General features: G+C 49.7%; 1 pseudogene; it reads left to right on the top strand.

The window, feature by feature from the left end:
- Window positions 1-799: 799 nt before the first annotated feature.
- On the top strand, window positions 800-21,175 carry LOC125368181 (annotated as a pseudogene).
- The last annotated feature ends 5,066 nt before the right edge of the window (window positions 21,176-26,241 follow it).

Raw genomic sequence — 26,241 nt, 5'->3', positions numbered from 1 at the left:
CTATTAAAAATCTGTGTGGGAACCGAGTTGCTGGTGGCTCACACCTGTAATCTTAGCTACTGAGGTTGAGATCTGAGAATTGTTGTTCAAAGCCAGCCCGAGGCCAGAAAGTCTATGAGACTTATCTCCAATTAACCATCAAGAAGCCAGATGTGGCTCAAATGGTAGAGCACTAGTCTTGAGCACAAAAGTTCAGGGACAGTGCCTAAGCTCTGAGTTCAAACCGCAATTCTGGTGCACACCAAAAAAAAAGCTACCCAAACCCAATACTTGTGGTGGGACAAATTTAAGATGGACACATAAATGAACATCTTTATCCTTTTGTGAATAGATAAAAAAATGGGATTATTGACACCTCTCTTTTTTATTTAGGACCTTCTAGGAAAGGACATTTTGGAATTCTGCCATCCTGAAGATCAGAGTCATCTGCGTGAGAGCTTCCAGCAGGTACTGACTGATTGTGGCTCATACGTAGCTGTGCCAGGCATGTGTGTGCATGGCTAGAGAGACCTGATTGCCTCCCTAGATCACACAGCAAGGTGGTAACAGGGTGAGGACTGGAGGGTCTAGGATCCCTGGTAACACCACCACCACCACATCAAGCAGCACATTATAGGCAACACTGCCACATGCCCCTTCATCCAGCAGCATGTGAGACTATAAACAGTCAGTGCTGTCAGGACCTAGTTGGTTTAGAAAATAAAAAGAAGGAACCTGATCCCACTTGGTGGCCAGTCAGCAACTCTTGCTCTGTGAGCAGGGGCCTCATTTCTCTGGTCAGAGAGAAGCCCAGGTAGGGATGCCCAAGAGCAAGGTCCCAGCCTGGTTCCAGCTGGCAGCAGCCATGCAGCCTCAGGGACATTGTGGAGCAAGCCTGGCCATGGCCAGAGGAGATCGTGTTTCGTGGGCTCTGGCCACCAGCAGGAAAGGTGGGGGACCAGTGTTGATAAAAAGGAATTGGCTTGGGGGCTGGGGATATGGCCTAGTGGCAAGAGAGCTTGCCTCGTATACATGAGGCCTTGGGTTCGATTCCCCAGCACCACATATACAGAAAACAGCTAGAAGTGGCGCTGTGGCTCAAGTGGCAGAGTGCTAGCCTTGAGCAAAAGGAAGCCAGGGCCAGTGCTCAGGCCCTGAGTCCAAGGCCCAGGACTGGCCAAAAAAAAAAAAAAAGGAAGTGGCTTGTTCTTACCAAAGCATGGAGAGGGCTGTGTCCAGTAAGAGTCAGCTCTTGACCCTGGAGTGGAGCAAAGGCATTTAGTTGCCTGGATGAGAGACCTTGGAACATGAGTGAGTTGTGAGGAAGTTGAATTTGTTGCAGTGACCGTATGCCAGACCCGAGTCCAGGAAACGTGTGTTTTTTCAATTCCCCCTCTGGATCAGTTTACTGAGAAGTCAAACGGAAGAGCTGAGCCGAGGAAAACTTAGTGCAAGCTCTGTTCCCACCCCTCTCCTTTTGGCTCACATATCTTCCATGTGACTGCGGCGGTGGTGGTGGTGGTAGTGGTGGTGGTGGTGGTGGTGGTGGTGGTGGTGGTGGTGGTGGTGGTGGTGGTGGTGGTGATGATGATACGGATGATCTGGGAGGCGAATCTGCTTTTTTGAACAGTGTTTTCTGTGCAGGATGCCTCAAATGCATGCCCGATCTCAAAGGGGAGGAAAAAGGAGGCACTGCCCCCACTGTTAGGCTCGTTCCCTGGCTCCCCTCTTACAATCTTTGGCGGCAGCATCCTGCTGGCCTTCACAGCCACACTGCCTGTCCTGGGCCTCCTCTCCCTCCAGGCAGACACCATCCTCACCTCCTTCCCACCCCGACTTCCAAATGTTTTCCCAGGTGGTGAAGCTGAGTGCTGTTGGTCATGTACCAGTTCCGCACCAATACCGGCAGTGGATGTTGATCCGCACCAGCAGCTTCACCTTCCAGAACCCTTATTCCGACGAGATTGAGTACATCGTCTGCACCAACACCAATGTCAAGTATGTGCAGCCTGTTCCCTCTGCCGGCCCCTCCCTCTGCTGCCCCGCCCTCCTCTGGCCCTGCCCTCTGCTGGCTCCTCCTTCTGCTGGCCCTGCCCTCTGCTAGCTCCTCCATCTGATGGCCCCGCCCTCCTCTGACCATACCCTCCATGGGCCTTGCCCTCTAATAGTCCTTGTTTCTGGTGGCCCAGCCCTCTGCTGGCCACTCCTTCCACTGGCAATTTTGTATCCTTGCTATATCCAAAGCTGTGGGTTTTGTTTGGTGGCCCTCCCAGGCCCCATCTGCGGCCGAATATCCCTATAGGACTAAGGAGCATGAGGAGATGGAGTTCCCCATGGGGAGAAGTGCTACTCTCTGTTTCTCCTTATTTCCCTTCAGAGTTGTAAGAGCCCAAAGTACAGAGTGCCACTCTGGCTACTAGGGGCTGGTTCAGCATGTCAGTTGCTTTGAGACTTTATGTTTGCACAGCCTGGCCCCTGTGCTTTCTTCATATTCCACATCTCTTTAGGGGCGTGATCCACCGTCATGCCCTTGCATCTGCTGGAACCAAAATCCTTGTTCTTGTGATGGCATTGTTCCAAAGTGGTCTCAGGTTCTCATAGGACAAGTGCCTAATGTGCTGGAACGTCTATCTTTTTTCTTTCTTTCTTTCTCTTGTGCTTTCTTTTGTGCTTCATCTCAGGGTTTTGTGTGTTTTCACTCACCTCCTCTTGCAGCTTTTTGCAGGTTAATTCGAGATAGGAATCTCACAGACTTTTCTGCTTGGGCTGGGCTGGCTTTCTTTCTTTCTTTCTCTCTTTCTTTCTTCCTCTTTTTTTTTTTTTTGCCCGTCCTGGGCCTTGAATTCAGGGCCTGAGCACTGACCCTGGCTTCTGTTTTTTGCTCAAGGCTAGCACTCTGCCACTTGAGCCACAGTGCCACTTCTGGCCATTTTCTGTATATGTGGTGCTGGAGAATTGAACCCAGGGCTTCATGTATAGGAGGCAAGCCATATCCCCAGTCCCTTCTTCTTCTTTTTTTTTAACTGTATTTTTTTTTTGTCTTTTCTTTTTTGGTACTGGGGATTGAACCCAGAATGTTGCACTTGCTAGGCAAGTGCGTTGCTACTGAGCTACATCCCAGCCCCTGGGCTGGCTTTCAACCTCAGATCTTTCAGTTCTCGGAGCTCAGCCTTCTGAGTATCCAAGATTACAGGCATGAGCCACTAACACCCAGCATGTATGTGTTTTCTTAACGCTCAACGATGCCCTAAGTCACATTTGAGTCTTTTCAAACTGTTCAGTCATTACCTGTTCTTATTAATAATTTCTTGGTAATCTGTTAGTAGTAGGCAGAAGGCAGACTGAAAAGGTTGGGTGCAAAGAAGGTAGAATTGCTTTCCAGGTCCTGGCAGAGCTTAGAGGAAAAACCATGTTCCACTACTTAGGGAAGCAACACCAGAGACAGCCCTGAAATGGGGCCTGGAGGCAAAGTGACATGTCTTCCTGGTAAAACCAGTCCCTGCTGTGATTTTCGTTTTCTGAAAACTGGAGTTATGAGGGTATTACAGATGAGAATCAGTAAGGGGCTGAGAGACCACTGAGTCACAAGCCCTACACTTGGGAGTCGTTCCAGCCTCTCCTTCACCTGCACAAAAAGATAACCTGGCATAAAATCAGAATGGTCAGCACCACTTCGATCACCACACAGAAAGATAACCTGGTACAGAGCCAGAGCTGCCAGTACCACCTCCTTGTGACATCCCTCATCTGCCTCCTCCATCATGCCCTAATGGAGGCCTTGCTATCATACAGGCTCTTAAGTAGTTCCCCTATCTTTCATCAGGCCCCCGTTGAACCGGCCAAAAGGCCCCAGGAGCATTTTCTCTGAAACAGCCCCAGGACCATGCCATGCCTGCCCTTGATCAAATCAGTCCCAGACATCTCAACTGAATGAAGTCACCCAGAGTCCTTCACAATAGGCAGATATAGCTCAGCCTGCAGTGGTGTTACTATCTGCTCTCTGGTCAGCAAGGCTTTCTGAGCCCCAGATGTCTCTGCTGACCAGATCCAGGTTACTCCCTGGGGTACAACTATAACTGCTTCTGAATGCCCCCTAATGGCTTTTGTTACTCAGAATGAGTAAAAACCTTTATCCAGGGAGCATCAGGGGTGACTGACAGCGTGTGCTTAGCACTCTGTATCTCACCGGCAGGAAGCTGAGCCGGATGCACTGGTTTCTATTCAGAAACCATCATCCCCCACTAATGGAGCACAGCACTCTGCTGCGGTGGGACCATGGCTGTCGTCAGCTCTTTCTCTCTCTGGAATGTGCATGCATATCAGGGTTTATTTTTCTGCTAGTTACAGGAAATGTGTGAAAATCTCTTCTCAGGATGGGGAAGCCTGGGGTCAGCATTTCATCCACATGCACTCAGCTACAGAATTGGAAACCCAAAGGCTGTGGGAGAGAGATGCCTACCTCCAGACCCAGAGAAGTATGGTTGAGGTGCTGGGGATTGGTCATCCATACCTAAGACCTTAATTTCTATTTCCCATAAGAAGCTGTACCTAGTCTAGAAGCCCAGAGAGAAGCAGACATGGAAGGGGCCTCCCAGCCTAATGCCAAGGCCATGATGTAGCCATGCAAATGAGAAGCATGCACATTTCCTCCCTGAAGCACCAAGGTGTGCTAGACAAGGGAAAGGGATAGCCTGTGCCCCACTCATCTCAGGGCATGGTCCCACACAGTGGTCCTGTCTACTCTCTTAAGTTCTGGACTTGGTCTGGGCTCTGCTAGCCCAGGAAGGAATGGTGGTGGTTAGTTCCTGGGAAAATTCTCTGAGAAAGGGGCGGGTGGGTGGGTACAAGAGAGCCCATGTCCTCCTGCTAAAAGAGTGAGTTCAGTGCTCCAGTCCTACAAAAGGGGGAAAAAATAGAAGGAGCAGCTTCTTTTCCCACTGTGGTATATCTCAAGATGCTGCCTGGCTGAGCCCAAAGCAGTGAAGTGAGAGATGCTGAGGAACAACGCTCAGGACATCTGAGGTTCTCTAAGAACAGAAGGGAAGGTACAAGGTCTACAGACAGAAGGGATTGGAACTCAGTGCCTCATGTGCCATGGCTAGCTGTGTCAGCCTGGTAACTCATTTAAACTCTTAGAGCCTCAGTTGCTTTATCTGTTAGAATATTACAGAGATATAGAAGCTCTGCACATGAAATAAGATGCCATGCCCGAGATATAAGCAAAAAAATAAAGCAATAAATTAGGATCAAGAAGTGATAGAGATGGGCTGGGGATATGGCCTAGTGGCAAGAGTGCTTGCCTTGTATACATGAGGCCCTGGGTTCAATTCCCCAGCACCACATATACAGAAAACGGCCAGAAGTGGCGCTGTGGCTCAAGTGGCAGAGTGCTAGCCTTGAGCAAAAAGAAGCCAGGGACAGTGCTCAGGCCCTGAGTCCAAGCCCAGGACTGGCCAAAAAAAAAAAAGTGATAGAGAGCTATTGCAGAGTGATAGCTTTTTTTCTCTTGATTATATGCTTTCTTTTTAATGTTTTGGTTGTTGTTGTTGTTGAAGTATCAATTTGTTTTTTGTACCAGTCCTGGGAGTTGAGCTGCAGACCCAGGTGCTGTCCCTGAGCTTTTTTGTGCAAGGCTGGTACTCTTTATCACTGAGCTATACAGCTCTACTTCCAGTGGTTAGGGGAAATTAATTAGAGATAAGAGTGTCACAGACTTTCCTGCCCCGGCTGGCTCCAAACTGAGATGCTCAGATCTCAGCCTTCTGCGTAGCTAGGATTACAGGCATGAGCCCCCAGCTCCCAGCTCATCAATTTGTTATGAAAATCGTTTTCAATCCCCTTGTTTGATGGTGCCACCAGCATATGTTTAGACTCCAGGTAGGGAATCATAAGCTTCTAGCTCTGTTCTTTCCTTTATCCTGGGCTTTCACACCAGAGTAGGGGCAATCATGTGCTCAGGCAGAGCCTCACTTTCCTTGTGTGCCTCAGGATCAGCACCTGGAGTTGCTTGTCTGTTGAAATCTGTCTTCTCTTCAGCTCCGTGAAGGCAGGCATCTCAGGTGTTCTGAATCATGGCTGAGTCTCCATGCGCTGTGTGATTTCACTTGAGTCCGTATGGTTCCCTGCATAGATGTCTTCCCTGGGTGGAGTTCTACACTGAGTGCTCACCAGATCCTCCACCTCAAGTTCCCCCCACCTGGATTCACCTGGTGTGTTTAGAATTGATGAGGTCCCTTCTATGCTTCTCCATTTGAAGGGTCTGCATTGTAGGACCCGATCTCCCTTCAAAGCAACCTGATTTGCACATTTTAAGACTTCAGACATCAGTTTCCTCTGTGAAGTCTTATTTCTCCCAAGTGAAACACCCTGGCACCTTCAAGTGGGAATGGCCAATCTGATCCTGGCTCTGCCAGAACTGCTTGTCAGCCAACTGGTCTTGACAACCACCTAACTTCTTTAACCTCAACTTCTTTTTTTTTTTTTTTTTTTTTCTGTTTTTTTTGGCCGGGCCTGGGGCTTGGACTCAGGGCCTGAGCACTGTCCCTGGCTTCTTCTTGCTCAAGGCTAGCACTCTGCCACTTGAGCCACAGCGCCACTTCTGGCCATTTTCTGTATATGTGGTGCTGGGGAATCGAACCTAGGGCCTCATGTACACGAGGCAAGCACTCTTGCCTCTAGGCCATATCCCCAGCCCTAACCTCAACTTCTTAACCTTACTATGTGGGCAAAGTAATCACCATGCAATTCTTGTCTGCGGTTGTAGTAGATGATGCAAACTCCTGCCAGTTGTAGGTATGAATTAACTGAATCCAACTGTACGTTCCACATTAAACCCAACTGCCTTTTTGAGTTTTGTTTTGTTTTTTTTTGGCCAGTTCTGGGCCTTGGACTCAGGGCCTGAGCACTGTCCCTGGCTTCTTTTTGCTCAAGGCTAGCACTCTGCCACTTGAGCCACAGCGCCACTTCTGGCCGTTTTCTATATATGTGGTGCTAGGAAATCGAACCCAGGGCTTCATGTATACGAGGCAAGCATTCTTGCCACGAGGCCATATTCCCAGCCCCCTTGAGTTTTGTTTTTAAAATACATTTTTTTTAGGGCTAGGAATGTGGCTTAGTGGTAGAGTGCATGCATAGCATGCATGAAGCCCTGCATTCGATTCTTCAGCAGAAAAAGCTAGAAGTGGCACTGTGGCTCAGGTGGCAGAGTGCTAGCCTTGAGCAAAAGAAGCTCAGGGATAGAGCCCAGGCTCTGAGTTCAAGCCCCAGGATGGCAAAAAACAAAAACAAAAACAAAATAATCAACAAAAATCTTTTTTTTGGGTGGCATGATACCTTTTATCCTTCATGAAATGAAATCATTGCCCACTGTGACTTTGGGGAACAGGGAAGAGTTCTGACTTTAGCTTATTCTTTTCTCTTTTGTTGCATAGGCAGCTTCAGCAACAGCAGGCGGAACTGGAAGTGCACCAGTGAGATGGGTTGTCATCATACGACTTATCCCAGGTGAATTTCTGGGAAGTTCTTCCCTGTTTGGAACGACCTCCAACCCCTGTACTACCCTGACTCCAACTGGAGGAGCTCTGCCAAAGGAGCTCTGTGCCGGATGATATTGTGCCTCACAAGTGGGTTTCTGCTGTGTTTTAATACACCCATAGGTCCCTGTCCCTAATCTACTTGCTGGTGTTCATGAGGCTGGGAAATCTGTGGAAAAGGCAGATACAATCTTCTCCCAGGAAAGAGACCCTCGGTTTGCTGAAATGGTTGCAGGCATCAGTGCATGTAAGTTTCTAGATGGCAGTGGTTGTAAGATAAGAAGGTTTACAGTTGCTTGCTGGGCATACAGAGACAACCACTTTTAATGAGAGAAGCTGGAAAGATGAGTTTTGAGTAACTGCAGAGCAGGCCCAGTGGCTTATGCCTATAGTCCTAGCTACTTGGGAAGCAGAGATTGGAGAATCAAGGTTCAAGGTCAGCCTAGGCCTAAAAATTCATGAGACTTCCATGTCTGGACAGTGCATTGGCACACCCTGTCATCCCAGGTGATGTAAGGAATCACATGTAGGAGGATCATAAGATTACAGCTCAGGTTGTGAAACCCTGCCTTGAAAATAACCAGCGTTAATAAGGGCTGGAGGTATGGCTCAAGTGGTAGAATGCCTGCCTGGCAAGTATGAGGCCCAGAGTTCAATCAACAAGACTGCCATAACAATAATGTATTTTTTTAAAGGGGGGTCAGAATGGAGCACTGAATCTCATTTCTAAAATTTAAGGGGCTAAGATAAATGAACTCTCTTAATCCATTGTGCAGTTTAGTTTTATTGACAAAGACACGCTTCTGTAATATATTGTAACTTAAAACAAATCATACAATCAATAGCTAGGCCAATTAATTGATCAGATGGTTCTTAACTACAGGTAGCCAGTAAATACATGAAGAAATGCTTAACAATCTTAGCCATAAAGGAAGTGTAAATCAAAATGGCATTGAGATTCCATGTTAGCTCCTATTTATACCCCAAACAGAATGACTGTCATCAAATAAATAAAGAACAACTATTGGAGCCAGGCACTAGTGGCTCACGCCTGTAATCCTAGCTACTCAGGAGGCTGAGATCTGAGGTTTGTGGTTCGAAGCCAGCCCAAGTAGAAAAGTTCATGAGACTCTTACCTTCAATAAACCACTAAGAAATAGCTGGAAGTAGTGCTGTGGCTCCAGTGGTAGAGCAGTAGCCTTGAGGACAAAGAGGCTCAGGAACAGCACCCAGGCTTTGAGTTCAAGCCTAGGACTAGCAAACAAACAAACAAAAACTACTGGCAAGGTGCATGGGGTTTGGCAGGGTGTGGAAGGTATTCTATTGTTTGTGGGCATGTAAATTAGTATAGCCACTATGGAAATCGGTATGAAGGTGTCTCAAGAACTTCAAGAAATAGAATTCCTGGCTGGGAATATGGCCTAGTGGCAAGAGTGCTTGCCTCCTACACATGAAGCTCTCGGTTCGATTCCCCAGCACCACATATATGGAAAATGGCCAGAAGGGGCGCTGTGGCTCAGGTGGCAGAGTGCTAGCCTTGAGCGGGAAGAAGCCAGGGAAGGTGCTCAGGCCCTGAGTCCAAGGCCCAGGACTGGCAAAAAAAAAAAAAAAGAAGAAGAAATAGAAATAGAATTCCTATATGATCCTGTTCTACTACACCTAGGCATAGATCTGAAGGAACATAAGCCAGCAAATAGTAGAGATGCCTTCATACTCGTATTTGTTGTCTCACTGTTCATAATAGCCAAACTATGGATCAACCTAGGGACCCATCAACTGATGAATGGATATATATATATAATTTATATATTATATATTACCTATGGTATGTTATATATAACAGACTATTGTTCCATTTGTAAGAATATGGATGGAACCGGAAATCATGTTAAATGAAATAAGCCAAATTACAGGAGAAAAAAATTTGCGTATTCTCTCCCATATGCAGATTCTAGACATTAAAAACAGACTGGCCTGAGTGTAAAGCAGGGACTGTTTGGGAGTGTGAACTCATAGGAGGGGTAAAGTCAAGGGAGAGGTAAAAAGAAGGATAACATGATCAAGGTACTTCATGCACAAGGTTGAGCATAGAAGAATGAAAATTTGTTTTAAAAATAGAGGCAAAGTAAGAATAATTAATTTAGGGTGAATTTGATCAAGGACTATTATATACATGTATGGAAATATCACAGTGAACCCCCTTTTTTAGTGTACATTAATTTTAAAAGAAAAAAATGACTACAAGTTTTTTTTGTTTGTTTGTTTGTTTTTGGCCAGTCCTGGGGCTTGGACTCAGGGCCTGAGCACTTTCCCTGGCTTCTTCCCGCTCAAGGCTAGCACTCCGCCACTTGAGCCACAGCGCCGCTTCTGGCCGTTTTTCTGTATATGTGGTGCTGGGGAATCGAACCTAGGGCCTCATGTATCCGAGGCAGGCACTCTTGCCACTAGGCTATCTCCCCAGCCCCCTGGCTTCTTTTTGCTCAAGGCTAGCACTCTGCCACTTGAGCCACAGCGCCACTTCTGGCCTTTTTCTATATATGTGGTGGGGGGAATTGAACCCAGGGCCTCATGTATATGAGGCAAGTGCTCTTGCCACTAGGCCATATCCCCAGCCCCATACAAGTTAATCTGAAACAAAGAACTATTGTTTGGAAATAGCCATATGAAATAAGAAAGAATATAGTAATCCACCATCCTACCACATGCACGTAATCATTTTTAACTTAAATTAGGTCCCATCTTTTTGTACACACAGCAGCCAGGTCTGAGCCTAGTCAGCCAGTCCAAGCTGCAATTCGATGCCTATCCGAGGATGTGGGCCTCTGGGTTGGTCAAGAGCACTGGGCTGGGGTTCCAGCTTACCACAGGCCCTGCTTTCATTGCCTTTGACCTTGGACAAAGCAAGACATCCGTTTTCTCAAGTGGTACCAATGATAGCAGACATGTCGATGCTGTTTGAAGGTTAGTCCCTTCCTAGCCACTTTGCTCATATTTGGCACACTGAGTTCCCACCAGAGACCTGTGAAGACTGGGATTATCCTCTTTTTTTTGGAACAGAGGAAGGGCAAAGCCATGCCTAAAGTAGCACTTGTATACACAACAGGGCTTAGGTCCAGGGCCTAGGGACTAAGTGCCAGAGTGGGTCCTCTTCTTGTTACCCTCTGGGAGAAGGTCTCTGTGCCTATGCCCTTGTACTGAGACCTTCCCAGAGCCCACAGGGCTGCAATGATCACAGAGAATGATGTCTGAAGAAATATTTTCATTCAGTATTCCCATCTCCCCAACTCTCGAAGGCCCAGACTCCAAGTGGCTTGTAGCTGCCCCAGGGAAACAACAGCCTGTTACATCTTCATGCATAGGAGGTCCTGGGAGATAAGATGCCTAGGTGCAGGCAGACGCCTCTGGCTTGCTACATCCACTCTGTACTTATTCTGGACAGCCTTCCCCATGTCTGCAAGCAAGGGACTCACTTGCAACTCCCATTTTTCCTAGCGGAGAAGAAGATGATGAGCTCTGCCTCTGCCGCAGGCACCCAGCAGATCTACTCCCAAGGGAGCCCATTCCCCTCCGGGCACTCAGGCAAGGCCTTCAGGTATACCTCAGGAACTGGGAGGAGTGAGAAGATCTACTGCCCCCCGGCCTCAAGACCTTGATCTCAGAGTTCTGTCTGGTAGCTGCGGGCATGGCCCTGGTTCCTGACTGTGGATCTCAGTCATGTCTGGGAACTGTAGGCAGGACGCAGGTTCCTGTTCTGCATTCCTGGGCAGAGCAAAGTGTTCTGGAGGTGTTGGCATTGCTCCAAGCGCCTCCATGAGGTGCCATAGAAGATTGGTATCACTTACTTGTTATCAGAGCAAAAAGGCAGGTCTTTTCTGTAGTGGTACTGGCTGAGGAGGAGACACACTGGTCTCTAGCTCAGACCAAGGTACAGTAGAGCTGAGAGAAGCTAACAAAGTAGAAGGAAACATCCCTGGTTCACAGAGATCACAGCCAAATTTGAGAAAGAAAGGAGCCTCAGCCTAAAGACCACTGAAGAGGTTTCAGGGTACTTAGCTGCTTAGCACTGAGGCACCCTGGAGATCACCGAGGAGACTCCCATGCCATCACTGGAGGCCAGGCCTGGTTCCACTTTCTTCTGGGGAAACAGGAGCATAAACTAGAGAGAGTGGTGAAAGGAGAGCCCCATGCCTCCTAAAGCCCATGACCAGAGCCTAAGCAGAGCCTCCAGATGCAGGAAGGGACCAAGGTTAGTTAGGCAGGTTGGTTGGCAGCCCCGGGGGATGGCCCTACCAACAGACTGTCTAAGAATAGGCTGCTGAAGATGCATCTGTGGCCCAGAGGCCCTGGGTAGTCTGATTTCTATTCTGAGGTCTTATGTCTCCCAAAGAACAAGTTCTTCTCTTGAGAGAGATGGATGTGTAGGGAGCAATAGAGACTGAACAGGAGAGAGAGCTGCAAGACTCCAGGAGAAGGAGGCTGAGGATAGAGCCTGGATGTGGCAGGACTACTGGGCTGCAGGGACTCACAAACCAGCTGTTTCCCTGGGGGCAACTGCAATTTCTTCTTTTCTAGCTCCTCAGTGGTTCATGTGCCTGGAGTGAATGATATTCAGTCCTCCTCAACTGTCCAGAACATATCCCAGATCTCCCGGCAGCTGAACCAGCGCCAAGTGACATGGTCCGGGAGCCGTCCACCCTTCCCAGGACAGGTATGGGCACCCTGGGGATCGAACACCCAGCTCTGAAGATGGGTCAGTGCTCCCAGCTGGAGCCTACATCTCTAACAGCAGCTTGTCACTCAGGAGCAGCCACCGTAATTCAGGCACTGTGAGAACAGGGACCCTGCCTTTTCACTATTTCTGATTTCAGCATCTCTTTCTCCCTGCAGCCTTGCCCCAGGGAAGCAAACAGAAAGGAATCAGACCCTTAGCCACTCCAAAAGAAGGAGCCCCCTTGTTACCTCTGATAACCAGGAGTGCCTGTAAAAACACAGCCACGTGATATACCAGCTTCCTCCTAGCTGCTGGGAGGATGAGTATCTATTGGCTGAGAAAGCTCTTGGTATTCATCATGCTGAGGCTGCATAGCTTCAATCCAGGGGACCCAGGATTCTATAGCCATGGAGTAGGGAATAACTTCAACCACACCCACCCTGCAGATCCAGGTCCCCATATCTGGGCTGATCCCAAACGCATGTGCAGCCAGCCAGGAGAGGCAGGGAGTGTCACCCTCGATCCACAGCAAAGTCTTCTTCTGTCTGCTGTACCTGCCTGGACAAGCGGCAACCTGAAGTGTTGACAGCCTGTCTGGGGAGTTGGTATGGAGGTCTGACACTGATATTTCCTTCTCTTTGCTTATCCTGCCTGTAGCAAATCCCATCCCAGTCTACAGAAGTCTCCCTTTGGGATTGGAACGAGCCATGCTTACCCAGCAGACCCCTCTTCCTACAGCCCTCTGTCGAGCCCCGCGACCTCCTCGCTGAGTGGGAGTGCTTACTCCAGCCTTGCCAACAGGACTCCAGGGTTCGGTAGGTGGGGAATAAGGGAAAGAACTCCTGGGAGAGCCAGAAAAACAAGCTGATTTAGAAGCTGAACCCCAGGCTCCGAAAGTGGCTGGGCCAGGTCTGGAAGTCTCCAAGGGACCTCTCCTCTCTGTATTGCAGGAGGAGGCCTGCGATGCCCCTAAGACACTGGACGCTTAGAGACTTTGTCTTTGTCGTCCTCCAGGCAAAAGGACTGTATTTCTGTTCCCTGAGTGCTATTTCAACCCCTTATGGCCTTTGGCAGGGGCTTTTAGGAACCCTCATTTTAAAACCCCATAGTCTTGTTTCAGAAAAAATGAGAGAATATAGGGACAACCAATTGTGTCACTAGCACTATAGAGTTCTCTTACGTTTTTATTACAAGGGGACCCTATCTCACCTAAGAACTTCTTTCTCCATTTTGCTCTCAAAGCCTCAGGCCATAAAGGGTTCTGCACAGGTCTCAGGAGCCCTTGCCAGCTGCTCACTCTCTGTGGATTTCATGAGTCCTTGGTGCTGCTCTGAGGGCCCCGCTTCCACTCCCTAGGTTGTGGTAGACACGTTACACATTCGAATTCTCCCAGGAGGAGTCTAGTCTACTTCCTCTGGGCTGTCCCTGGGAGACATCCAACAGCAGTGAGGGTCCAGGGCCTTTCTATACAGAATGTTGTCCTCAGATGGCCATGAAACGGGACTCAAACATCCGAATTTCCATTTGTGAAACTGAAAGTTTCCATGGTGTGGTTCATCCATCAGCCTTATTTTAAAATGCCATACAGCCGCTGACACCCACAACGTGGGATTATCAGCTGCTCCCTGGCCCGCTTCAGCACCCCTACGGAAAGCAGTGCTGCTGCACTGAGCAGCCCAAGGTCCTGGGCACAGCATTTGCTAAACAATTCCGAAGTGTGACAGCTCCTTGCAAGACAAGCCCTTGGCTGGTTGTCTTCAGTCAGATCCCAGAGCTTGTGGAGGTAGCAGAGGTGATCCCGGCCTCTCCACTGGACTGGCTGGAGCAGACAGGGTGTGGAGCCATGCCATACAAACTTGCAGGACATCCCCTAGTTGGCCAGGGGCAGATACCAGGGCCAGAAAGCAAAACATGTCACTTTGCACAACGCTGCCACAGCAACTGAACTTGTCAGGCTGGCTTTGTCGACTTGAGTCCTCATGCTGAATGGGAAAAGGGCCCTCCTAGGTGCTCATTATGTGGCTCACTAATGAGCCACGTACTCATTAGTAGAGGAGCTTCAAGAATCAATCCAAAGCATGTCCTCCATTTCCTCCCACTGAGCTCCCTTGAGCTGTACAACTATGATCTTTATGTTCCCAGTAGTCGCTTCACTTTCATCTTGACTCAGGTCACAGCAAAACCTAGTCATGTGAGATGTAGTGTCTAGAGGCAGAGCAGGAAACCATACCAGCCACTGATGTGAGAACTGAGAGATGTAAGCCTTTATTTCCCTCAGTAGCTCAGTAGGGAAGGTATGTGTCAGGACCCAGGCAAGAGACAGAAACCAGGCCACTGTTTTGAATAGGAAAGCTTAAAGGCTTTATGATGCATCAATGGTGGCGAAGGAAGAGCCGAAGGAACACAACAATAATGAAAGTTATTGGGTTATAGGGTTGAGGTTACATAGACAGGAACGGAGCAAGAACTTGGAAGACAAAACCCTTTTGCACTAAGTCTGAGGTTCAGACTGCGGAGAAGGTACATCTGCCACAGGATGCACTTCCCGGAAGCCCAGGGCTGCAGCTGACTTGAGACAACGCACACCATGACTAGTCTCAGAATTCACCAACCAGGTGGCTGAAAATTCCACCCAAAGGGAACATGAGGTCCAAGTGGCATTGCCGCGAGGCAGGGGTGGGCTGGTTTGCAGAGATTAGCAATGTGGCCCTGCTGTGAGGCAGACTGTAGGAGGAACACAACCACCAGAACCGGGAAGAGACATGCTCCCTCCACGCCTCTCTCCAGTCCAGGTGTGCTTTAGAGAGGATGGAAATAATTCATCCTTCCAAAGTGTCTAAAGGTTCTTCCAGCGAGAAATAGGATGCATAATAAGAGAGGAACCAGGAAGAATGCAACTTCAGCTATATAAAACGTTTTGATAATCTAAAATGCTCCAGTAATCTGAAATATATGCCTTTCTCTCTCCTAGATCTTGCCACCAAGATTCAGCCCTTATACTAGGGCTTGAACTCAGGGCCCCAGCACTGTCCTTGAGCGATTGTGCTCAAGGATAACTCTCTACCACTTGAACCACAACTCCACTTTTAGCTTTTTAATGGTTAATTGGAGATTAAAGTTGCACTGGCTTTCCTGCTTGGGCTGCTTTTGAACTGTGATCCTCGGATCTCAGCCTCTTGAATAGCAAGGAATACATATGTGAGCTACCAGCCAACAAATGTTACTGGCTTTCCTCCTCATCCCTTGTCTCTGGTTTGTCCCTGTCCACTGCTGCATGCCTCCACTGCCAGTCAGTAGTCAATGGATGTGGACACTACCTTCCCCACCACCTCTTCCTAACAGCTTTCCTTCTTGGCTGCTGAGTTGGTTTCTCAGCTGGTCTCTGTCATCCATCTACTCACTGGTAGAACGACCCTCCTAAATCTGTGTTCTGCACCCCTACTTAAAGCCTTCAGTAGTTCTCTGTCATGCTCCTGATGTAGAGACCGGCCTTCCTCATCCTGAGCCTCGGTGAAGCAAGCCTTTTCTCTCATGTCTCTGAACAGATGGATCTTTGATTTCAGCCTCCACCAAGCCCCCCACTTGCTCAGCTAGGAATTTCTTCTCACCTCAGCAGGATCTTTTGCAAAAGCCTTTCCTGCTGGCCAGGACTAAGACAGTTTTTGTCCTAACTCTGCTTAGCCCTGTGGTGGCAGTTCTCCCCTGCGCTGCCTGCTTGCTCCTTTCCCAAACTAGAAGCTTGTCAAGGCAAAAACATTGCTGTTTCCTGTGTCTGTGCAGTTTCAGGATAGAGCCTGCATCAAAGGATGAGCTTAGGACATAGTTACAAAACAAGGAAATGAATGAGTCAGTTCATGGGATCAAAAGTCATTGCTCATTCTGTGTTGATGGAAGGGAAGTCCTGACTGTATACATGTGCATGCATGCAACACACACACACACACACACACACACACACACACTCACACACACACCCCACTTTCATCATGTGTTAAGAGAGACTTAGGTAAGAGCCAGAGATACCTGGACATGTACATAAAGAAGTTGTGTCAAAGATAGTAGAACCCAGACCAAACACAGTCCTGTAAATCAACAAAACATTTCCAAAAGCAATAGTCAGGAGTGTCAAAGACTCAGAGAGATGGTGAAGAAGAAACAAATACCTATGCATTTCTCTTGGCAGTTCAGACTTGGGTAGAGTGATTACTGTGCAGTGCTTGTGCATGAGGGAAAATTCAGATGGCAATGTGTGTATCTGTGGTTGGCTTTAGGACCTAGATGGCAATGGAGTGGAGAGGGCTTGAACTCTGGGCTTGGGTGTTGTCCCTACGCTCTTCAGCTCAAGGCTAGCACTCTACTACTTGAGGCACAGCACCACTTCCAACTTTCTGGTGGTTAATTGGGGATAAGAGTCTAATTGGCTTTCCTGCCCGGGGTTGGCTTTGAACCACAATCCTCAGATCTCAGACTAGGATTATAGGCATGAGCCACTGGCACCTGGCAGAAATGAATCTTGATGGGTAGTGCCTAGCAGAAGACCTTGTTGAAGCAGCATCCCAGAATAAGCTTGAGTGCAGTCATCAGCCTGCTATGGGGGACTGTTCCCAAAGCCTGTGCTTTGCAGCAAGGACAGCAGTGTCCATCCACCCTCCCACAAAGCTACAGTGGACATTCTTGTACCTAGCTCCTGAGGCTCTGAAATGTGACAGGTTCCTCCCACGTGGAATGCCCCCCCCTGGTCACGCTGCCACTGCTGCTTGTTTAATTTGGCCTGGTTGTGAACCAGATCTGCCCTCTGCTCTCTCTCAGCCACTTCCAGATCCTAGAGCTCCAAGTCAGGCCTGGACATGATTCTATGAGAGCCCCGGGCCCCTTGGGCCTGGTATGAGAGTCAGGAAGAGGCATTTCCCATCACGACACTTTATAGCAGATTCCTTCATGCACACTAGACTCAAGTCCCTCTTGTGCAGAAGCAAGGAGCTATACCTGCCTAGATTTTCTAGAACTCTGCCAATTGTTCTCCTTATGCATGGTATTAAAATCACTAGGAGTTGTTACATGGAGCCTAAGTTTCTTAAAGCCTTTTGTATCTCAGGCAGCATATGTGGATGTGTGAGACAGAGACAAGAGACAAGCAGAGAGATGACTGAGTCTTCTCCCTCCCTCCCTGGACCTCACCTGAGATTAACCTGGTGCCCAGGTAGGGTGTGGGCAGGTGAGGTTTGCTTGTGATCAGCACAACTATTGAAAAGAGTAGGTTCAGGTAAAATGGGCTCCACCCAGTTTGACTGAGAACTGGTTGTGTATTCAATGTTAATTACATGAAACATTAAAAAAAAATCATAAGGTCTTTGATGTACCTTAAGATTATCCTCTTTAAAGGATTTTTTCCCTTAAGAATGCTCCTTGTTTGAATCTTAAAAAATTGTGCTCATTTTTCATCTTTTGCTTTTTCCATTGGGTATTTTAGTAAACAGTGGTTGAAAGCAAAACAGCTGTCATTTGTAAACAAATTAGCTGCTACCCACAGAGGCTTCATCTTCCTGCCTGAGCAGTGTCTATGTCCCTTTCCTCTCCCAGCGTGCCCTGAGAAATCCTGGCCTGACAGGAAGGTCACAGCCGCGCCCTGCATTCATCACCCACGGCCTGTGTGAGGCGGTGGCTAGCGCACTGTGAAGGCTGTGGGTGGGGCCTGGGGTGCTCTTCTTCCAGGGGGGGCTGGGTGACCCTCTTTCCCAGAGCAGGGCAGGGTCCCGTGGAGAGTCACCTCCTCTTGTCAACACTAGAGCACTGCCAATACCACAGGTCCCACTGAGACCCCCTGGAGCGCAGGGAGAGCCCCAGGCTCGCAGCACAGGCCACCCGCGCTCACTTTGTTATCTGCCACCCCGAGGGCAAAGGTGGCCAGTGACCTCTTGTCCTGCTCTGGATGGGGCGAACGTGCCTTTCAGGAATATGGGGCCCTCCAAGCTGCAGTGGTTCTTAGGTCTCCCAGAACCACGGATGGCTTTTTAAAGGAAGTGTCCTGTACGTCGGATCTTTCAGCTGAAAGTGGACAAAGTAGCGGGCAGTTCCAGGGGCGGCCCTCGGAAGTCTGGTCACAGTGGCAAAGCCAGCACCACAGTCAGCAGAGCGGTGAGCAGCACTCCCACCAGCAGCCCGGTCAGACTGAAGTGTTCCAGGTAAATCCAGCGAGCACCGCCTTGCCTTCCTGTGGGCACTGGCGCCTCCTCTCTGCCTCCGCCCCCCTCCCCCCCCCCCCCCCGCCGTTGCCTATCACTGCCGACTCAGTAGCTAGCAAGAGTTCCCTGCCCAGACCAGAGGACCCTCAGTCGTAGAAAGCCCATCTTGCCCGCCAGAGAAGCAGGTGCACTTGGGAGGGGTAGGACCTGCAGCCTTCGGGCTGATGCACAAAAACAGAACCTGCCATTGCAAACCTCCATCCCAACTCCAACTCCAGAGCTGCCCAAAGGAGGCTGGCCGAGCTGAAGGTCACAGCGCATCCTGAGGCAGGGGCTGAAAAGCTGCAGACACCTGCAGGGCTTTCCCTGAAGCAGTGTCCACCCCCACTTCCCAAGAGTTGCAGGTACCTTGTTTGACCTCCACTGTCACTGGCTTCCTGGCCCTGGCTCCTCACCAGGGCCCCGGGACAGGTAAGGCCATCCCTAAATCCCTCCCTAGAAGGCCCTGGCTGTGTCCTCCCTTGCTAGGCCAGGGACGCAGCCCACCAGCCAAGGGTCATTGGATAGGTCACACCCTGCTCACAGAGCAGGGCACTGCCCCCGTGTTTCCTTGGCTCCATTTCCAGCTAGAGTCCTCTCCATTGGAAAATTGGAGCCTCAAGCCTACGACCCCCTCAACACAGTGCTGGCCTCTCCCATCAGGTCCTGTAACAGGAATCCAGGCCTCTGCCATCAGGCCCAGGGCGCTGCCTACCCTTCAAAGCAAGGCTGGGGCAGGAGCCACATCCTGGGGACTGCTGAGACTCCTCCTTCTCGGGGTCCCTGCTACTCTGACCCCACCCTCCTTCCAGTTTCCTTCCCACTAGTTCAGATAGCATCTTCAGAGACTGAGGTCTGGAGCCCAGGGATCAGTCACTGAGAGTTCCGCAGGGCCTCTTCCTCAATGTACCCAAGTCCCCTGCTCAGGCCTGTCTCCTCCGAACAGTGGCTGCCTCTCCTTCCTTCTTTTTTAGGCCTTTGGCCTCAGCAGTCATAGGCCTCACAGAAGCACTGTAAAGCAGAATTTCCCAGCAGGAGTCTTCCAAAGCATGATGTTAAGAATTCTTGGTAAAGTAAGGTTAAGAAAAACTGGTTAAAATAAGCTACTCAGATTCTTCCCTGCAAAGACTTATCAGAATTACTATACCAGGCTGGGAATGTGGCCTAGTGGCAAGAGTGCTTGTCTTGTATACATGAAGCCCTGGATTCAATTCCCAAGCACCACATATGTAGAAAACAGCCAGAAGTGGCACTGTGGCTCAAGTGAGAGAGTGCTAGCCTTGAGCGGGAAGAAGCCAGGGACAGTGCTCAGGCCCTGAGTCCAAGGCCCAGGACTGGCAAAAAAAAAAAAAAAAGAAATACTGAGTCCAGAATTACTATACCAATGAGGACTGTGGATTTTCAGGAGGTGGTATGCTTTGTTTCAAAAATGTATTTGTCCACAGAATTCTTTTCTCATTGACTATAGCATGAGCTAGGGATTTGAGAAAACACACAATGGGACATTCACCACCAGAAGCTGAAATACTGCTACTACTATCTGGATAGGTGATCTGACACCCAGTCAGTGGAAGGACTTGTAAATTGCCTGGGGTGCGCACTGGTCACAGGCCCTGGGGCTCCTCCTGCCTGCTGTGTGGTTCAAGTCTCCTGCATTTTGATCATGTGCCTCCCTCGCCGGTGTCCGGTGGGGCTTTGTCTGCTCTATACCCCAGCTCAGCTTTCAACGTTGCGTACCTCCCGGCAGGACCTCTCTTTAAGAAGGACAGTTTTCAGGGTCTCAGACGTTGAGGACCCCTGCAGGGCAACCCTCAGCCAGGCAGCATTCCTAGGCTGCCCATTAGAGAGGTGGCCACGAGGGTGAGTGGCAGGCTGGGCTCCTGGGACATGTACAGAGCACAGGGAAGAAGCTGACCCCTGTGGCCTTTTTCTCTCCTGCAGGACATGCTGCCCATGCCCGGAGATCCGACCCAGGGGACTGGCAACTATAACATCGAGGACTTTGCTGACCTTGGCATGTTTCCGCCCTTTTCCGAGTAGCTGTGGGCAGAGTGATTCTCCCTCTGTGCAGTGCCACACTCGTTCTGCGACATCGCCACCCGCGTGAGTGAGGTCTCCCGTACCCAGCTTGCCTAGCACAGGACCCCCCCATACCACAGGCACCTTTGCCCCCTAAGTTTCCCCCAGGCATGGCCTTCCTCCACTCTAACATGCAACCAAGGGTTTTAGCCACTGACCAGGGGCCCTGCTAGGCACTGGAGGATCGCTTGTATTTGTTGTGTTCTATCTGGATGCGTTCGGGAGGTGGGCCGATTGTGTCTTGGTGTTTGGTTGTGAATAATCTCTTAGTGGACCATTTATCATTTATACTCCTAAAAAGTTCAGTTAGGATCCAGATGGACACCGCAGGCCTGCCTAAGAGCAGAAATCAAAGCTTCCTCTTGCTTTTCACATCTGCTCTGGGGGTGGGAGGGGTCCACAAGGGCTGGAAAAATGGCAAGTGGGATACAGAGCCTGGAGGCAAGGACCCCAGGGACATTGCCTGCTTGACCACCCTCACCACGCTCTGCAATGGGCTGGTTGTGCCCTGGGATCTGGGAACCTTGTACAGTGAGCCCCGAACTTCCGTCCTGATGGCTGTGTTGTGCTGTGTCTGTCCTGTGTGGTCAGAGTGAGTGTGTAGCATCCAGAGTCTAGTGAGTGTGAGAACAGGAATGGGCAACCCCACCTCATCCAGCAGCCCCTCGACCCACATGAGCAAGGCCTGAGAGCCGGGCTGAGAGGCTGAGCCTGGCAAGCTGGCTCTCAGCACTGCTGCTCAGAGTCAAGGCTGGTGACCTGTTCCTTTAGAAGTCCTTACTTAAAAGATTCCTACTAAAGATCCAGGTGCCTCTTCAAAGAGCCAGTCCTTCCTCCTCCCTGAACCCCACGGAACCACTGGGCCTCTGAACATCTATGTCCTGATTCCATGTAGGTGACTCCTATGGTCCCTGATCCCCCTGGAAGAGCTTGTTCCCACCCGGCACCTACAGAAAGGCACACAGGGAGGTCACAGCAGCTGGGGCCCTCTGTGTGGGTATGGATGGTGCGAGCAGCACATCTGGATAGAGATGCTCTCACTTCCTTTGGGGCCACTTGAACCCTCTGTCTTCCCCTGGTTGAGCAGGGTGGCTTCTCAGAGAGTGCAAAGTGCAAGGAAGAAGACCCAGACCATCCTGTTCCCTGCTGCATATGCACCAAGGCCTTGCGTTCCCAGGTAGTCTACTGACATGACGATAAGCAGCTTGTGGGCTGTGAGCCAACTCAGAGGCTTCTGCCTGGCCCACCTCTGAGTTCAGGATCCTTGGCTTGCTGTTTTGCTAATGTGAGATGAGGTAAAGACCCAAACCCCTGTTTTCATGTCTATGGACCCCCCTCTCACACTGTACACTGTACACTGTACACTGGTCAGGGCTAAGTTTCCCTTCATTTCTTACTTTTATAGGCCCTGAGTCTTGTCTTGTCCAACCTCCAACCTGTCTGTAGCCATCCATGCCTCCTTCCCTACACACAACTCCTTCTGCTCCCTTCCCGCTGTGGTTTTCTCTCCTTCCCTGATGTTTGCTTGTCCGTTAAGGCAGAGACCCTAAGAGAGATCACAGGGACACCCCTCCTCCCTAGCTCAAGTGTGGGAATGGATGGGTAGCCTCCTGCTTGCACATGCACAGGGAGGACCTGGTGTGGGGAGATGGCCTCTCACCTGCAGGAAGTCAGAAGACAGCTTGCACACCAACAACACCCAAATGTGGTCAAGCTGCCTTTGCACAGTCTGTAGACATCATCACACACAACCCTCCTGTAGTCACACTGACACTCAAGACTGGTATGGCTTTAGGACTAGAGGTCATCCTTCTATTCCAGCACACGTGTTGCAGTCAGACAGAAGGGCCTGCACTTCACACCAGGGACCATCCCTACTCTCCTTCATTCACTCATGGGCCAGGACACCTGCCAGTTACAGCCTTGTTGACATCCTGTCCTCCCTGCTTTACCTCAGCACCACAAACGGTCATGTGCCATCAGGGCCCTAGAGGAGCCCACACCTAGCCAAGGAAACTGACGCTCTGGGAATCCAGCCTGAGGTGCTTCCTTCTCTGCTGGCTGCAGCGTGTGTGTCCTTGCCCCTAGGTCAGTGAGATGTCCAGTTCCCATATCTCTGTTCACCAGTGGCCCACAGAGGCCCTGTCATGTCTAGCCCCAGGCCAGTGGCAGGTGAAGCTCAGGGAAACCAGGAGGACGCCCTGCTCCTTTCCATCCCCAGTCCACCAGGCACTGAGGCCATGACAAGGCAGTGAATGTTCTGGCTGATGGGTCCTGGGTGTGGCTGAGCAGTCACCTTGGCCAACTGCACATTCGCTGCCCGCTCAGGGCGTGGAGATGGCTGCATGCCTGATGGTCACCTCTGTGGTGAGGATCACTTTTCAAGGCAAAGGCACGACACACAGTGAGTTCAGGACATGGAACACCCTCATGGGTCATGCCGGCCTCGTTGTTGACAGCACAACTACAAGGCCTGTGACTAGATAGGACTTCCAGAGATAGACAGCTTGAAGCCAGACACTGGAGGCTGATGTCTGTCATCTTAACTACTCAGTAGGCTGTATGTCAAAGCCAGCCCAGGCAAGGTGCTCTTGACACTCTGAGCTCCAATGAGCCACCCAGAAACCACATTCTGTGTAGTGCTTGTAGTGGTAGAGCACTGGCCTTAGGCACATAAACAGAGGAACAGTGCCCAGGCCCTGAGTTCAAGTCCCAGGGCCAGGAAAAGGAAAATGCAACTAGACAGCCGAAGGACAGCTGAGTGTACTCAGTGTGGTCAACCATCAGTGCCAGCTGGGAATCTTTGCTTCCAGGTGGCTATAGAATGGCCATCTTCATTGACACTGAAATCCTTTTCTTCTTCCCAAACTACCTAGTGTTCTCTGTGGTGACGGTTCTCACTCGTTGAACTAGACCTTTACAGAACAGGCTGTGTGGTTCCCACCCACTTCTCCTAGAGGAAGCTGCTGAGTATGGCTGGCTCCAGTGTGCAGGTGTGTCCCATGTTCAAATCCCTCATCTGGGCCTTCTCAAGTAAAGGATAAGCATGATGGTAATGTGGATAGATGTGGATGCAGTCATGACAGGCCCTTCCTGGACAGAGGGCAGCCAGACTGTCCTCACCAGAATGAGTGAGGAAACTTGAACATAGCACTTGGATGTTTGATCCTATTTTGACTGAGACTTGAGTGTACTCTGTGTGCTAAAGGACATTTGCTAAAGGACATTTGGACTGCTGGTGTTCTTTTCCCCTGCACCTTCTACTGTGTGGCTATTCTTTTCCTTGTCCACTAAAATGAAAGAATGGCTGCCATGTTATAGGTGAGCACAAAGTCAATTCGAGGAATGAAGTCTTTCTATCAAATAGGGAACTTGTCACAGGCAAATTTTTGAGGTTTGGCCAGCCGTTCCTAAACATGGCTTTTGTGAGCAGGTGGATAAAAAAGAAACAGGCCCACACCCTTCCAAGGGCTGGGAATGTGGCTTAGCACTAGAGTGCTGGCCTAGCATGCATGCATGAAACCCTGGTTTGGATTCCTCAGAGCACAAAAATAGAAAAAAACAAGTGGTGCTAGGGGTCAGATGGTGGAGTGTAATCCTTCAGCAAAAAGCCAGGGACAGTGCCCAGGCTCTGAATTCACAAGCCCCCAAATTGGCCAAAAAATATATATATATACAAAAACACATCTGATTCTTTCTCATATTCTCTCTCTCTCTCTCTCTCTCTCTCTCTCTCTCTCTCTCTCTCTCTCTCTCTCTGTCTTTCTATCTCCCTCTTTTTAATTGTGTTTTTCTTCTTTCTTTTTTCTTTGCCCCTCAAGGGACTTGAACTCAGGGCTTGAACACTGTCCCTGGCTTCTTTTTGTACAAGGCTAGCACTCTACCACTTGAGCCACAGCACCACTTGTGGCTTTTTCTGTATCTGTGGTGCTAAGGAATCAAAGCCAAGGCTTCATGCTAAGGAATCAAAGCCAAGGCTTCATGTATGGGAGGCGAGCACACTACCACTAGACCATATTCCCAGCCCCTGTTTCAGGCCCTTTTAAAGAAATGTACTTCAAGTAAAAAGAAAGAAAGGACATGCTAATGTCTAAGTATCAATTATATCCATGAGATACCTCTCAGCCTCTTAAAAGGCCAAAGTACCTTGAATATTCATTAGAATTATTGGAAAGAACAGGAAAATATCAGGTCTTTAATTTTTTTCCTTTCTTTTTGCCAGTCCTGGTGCTTGACCTCAGGGCCTGAGCACTGTCCCTGCTTCTTTGTGCTCAAGGCTAGCACTCTGCTACTTGAGCCACAGCGCCACTTCTGGTGTTTTCTATGTATGTGGTACTGAGGGATCAAACCCAGGGCTTCACGAATGCGAGGCAAGCACTCCACCACTAAGCCATATTCCCAGCCCTAGGGCTTTCATTTTTATAATATTTACAGTGTTGCAAATGATCTTACAACTAGTGTTCAAATAATGAATATACAAATTTATCCAAAAACAGGATCTATTTTATATACTAAAATATGTGTTATGAAGAAGTACTCTTAAAAAAGTACTTTTAATTCACATATGCCCTACAAAAATTGGCAATCCATAGAATTATCTGTGTAATAGAAATATTAATGTCTTAGATTCACTCTTGAACGTGATGGGAATGGCTGAGACTCAGAGACCAGGCCCTTGTGCCACAGACCTGTCCTTGTCCTCCCACGACTCCCAGAGTTGAGCCCTGTGGTTCAGCTTTACGCCTGGCCACTGAGCTAGAGGACACACTCACCCAAGCTTCTTGGTGCCCAAGCACCTAGGGCCCTCCCCTCCACATAGTCTGCTCTCCACACCTGACTGCTAAGGAATGGGACAGGGGGAATGACCACCAAGTTCCAGGCCAGAGAACTTGGGACTTGGGTTGGCTCTGTCTCTCTTCTTCCTCTCTCCTTCTTGTCTGTCCCACCTCCCATCCCTAATGCCAAGGACTCATCTGAGATAGTGTGGGCTGCTGTTTGGGAGGCCTCAGGGTTCAAGAGCCCCCAGGGCCCATCCACCAGACAGAAAAACACTAAATAGAGGCTCAGTTCAACAGGGCACTGCCACTGCCCAGCTTCTGTCTCAGTGGAGCCCATGGCCACCTCCTCTTGGAGACCAGAAGGATGAGGCCTGGCTGGAGCCTGCAGGGATCGGGGATCCCAGGAACTGGCCCTTACTCCGTGTGTGGCTGGTTGTCAATTCCGCCTTGGGAGAGGCTGTTCCTTGGGCCCTGAGTCCTGTCTTGTCCACCCTCCTCCAACCTGTCTCCAGCCACCCAGGCCTCCTCCCCAATACTCAACTCCTTCTGCTCCCTTCCTGCTGTGGATTTCTCCTCTCCCCCTATGCTTTCTTTTCCTATGAGATTGTCACCCTAAGAGAGGTCTTATTCCCCTGAGTGAGATGTCCAATTCCCATATCTCTGTTCACCATTGGCCCACAGAGGCACTGTCATGTCTAGCCCCAGGCCAGTGACAGGTGAGGCTCAGGGAAACCAGGAGGATGCCCTGCTCCTTTCCATCCCCAGTCACCAGGCACTGAGGCCATGATGAGGCAGTGAATGTTCTGGCTGATGGGTCCTGGGTGTGGCTGAGCAGTCACCTTGGCCAACTGCACATGCGCTGCCCGCTCAGGGTGTGGTGATGGCTCCATGCCTGATGGTCACCTCTGTGGTGAGGATCACTTTTCTAGGCAAAGGCATGA

The sequence above is a fragment of the Perognathus longimembris genome, chromosome 20, assembly GCF_023159225.1.
Source record: "Perognathus longimembris pacificus isolate PPM17 chromosome 20, ASM2315922v1, whole genome shotgun sequence".
NCBI lineage: Eukaryota > Metazoa > Chordata > Mammalia > Rodentia > Heteromyidae > Perognathus > Perognathus longimembris.
This window is presented reverse-complemented; position numbering and strand designations above follow the sequence as displayed.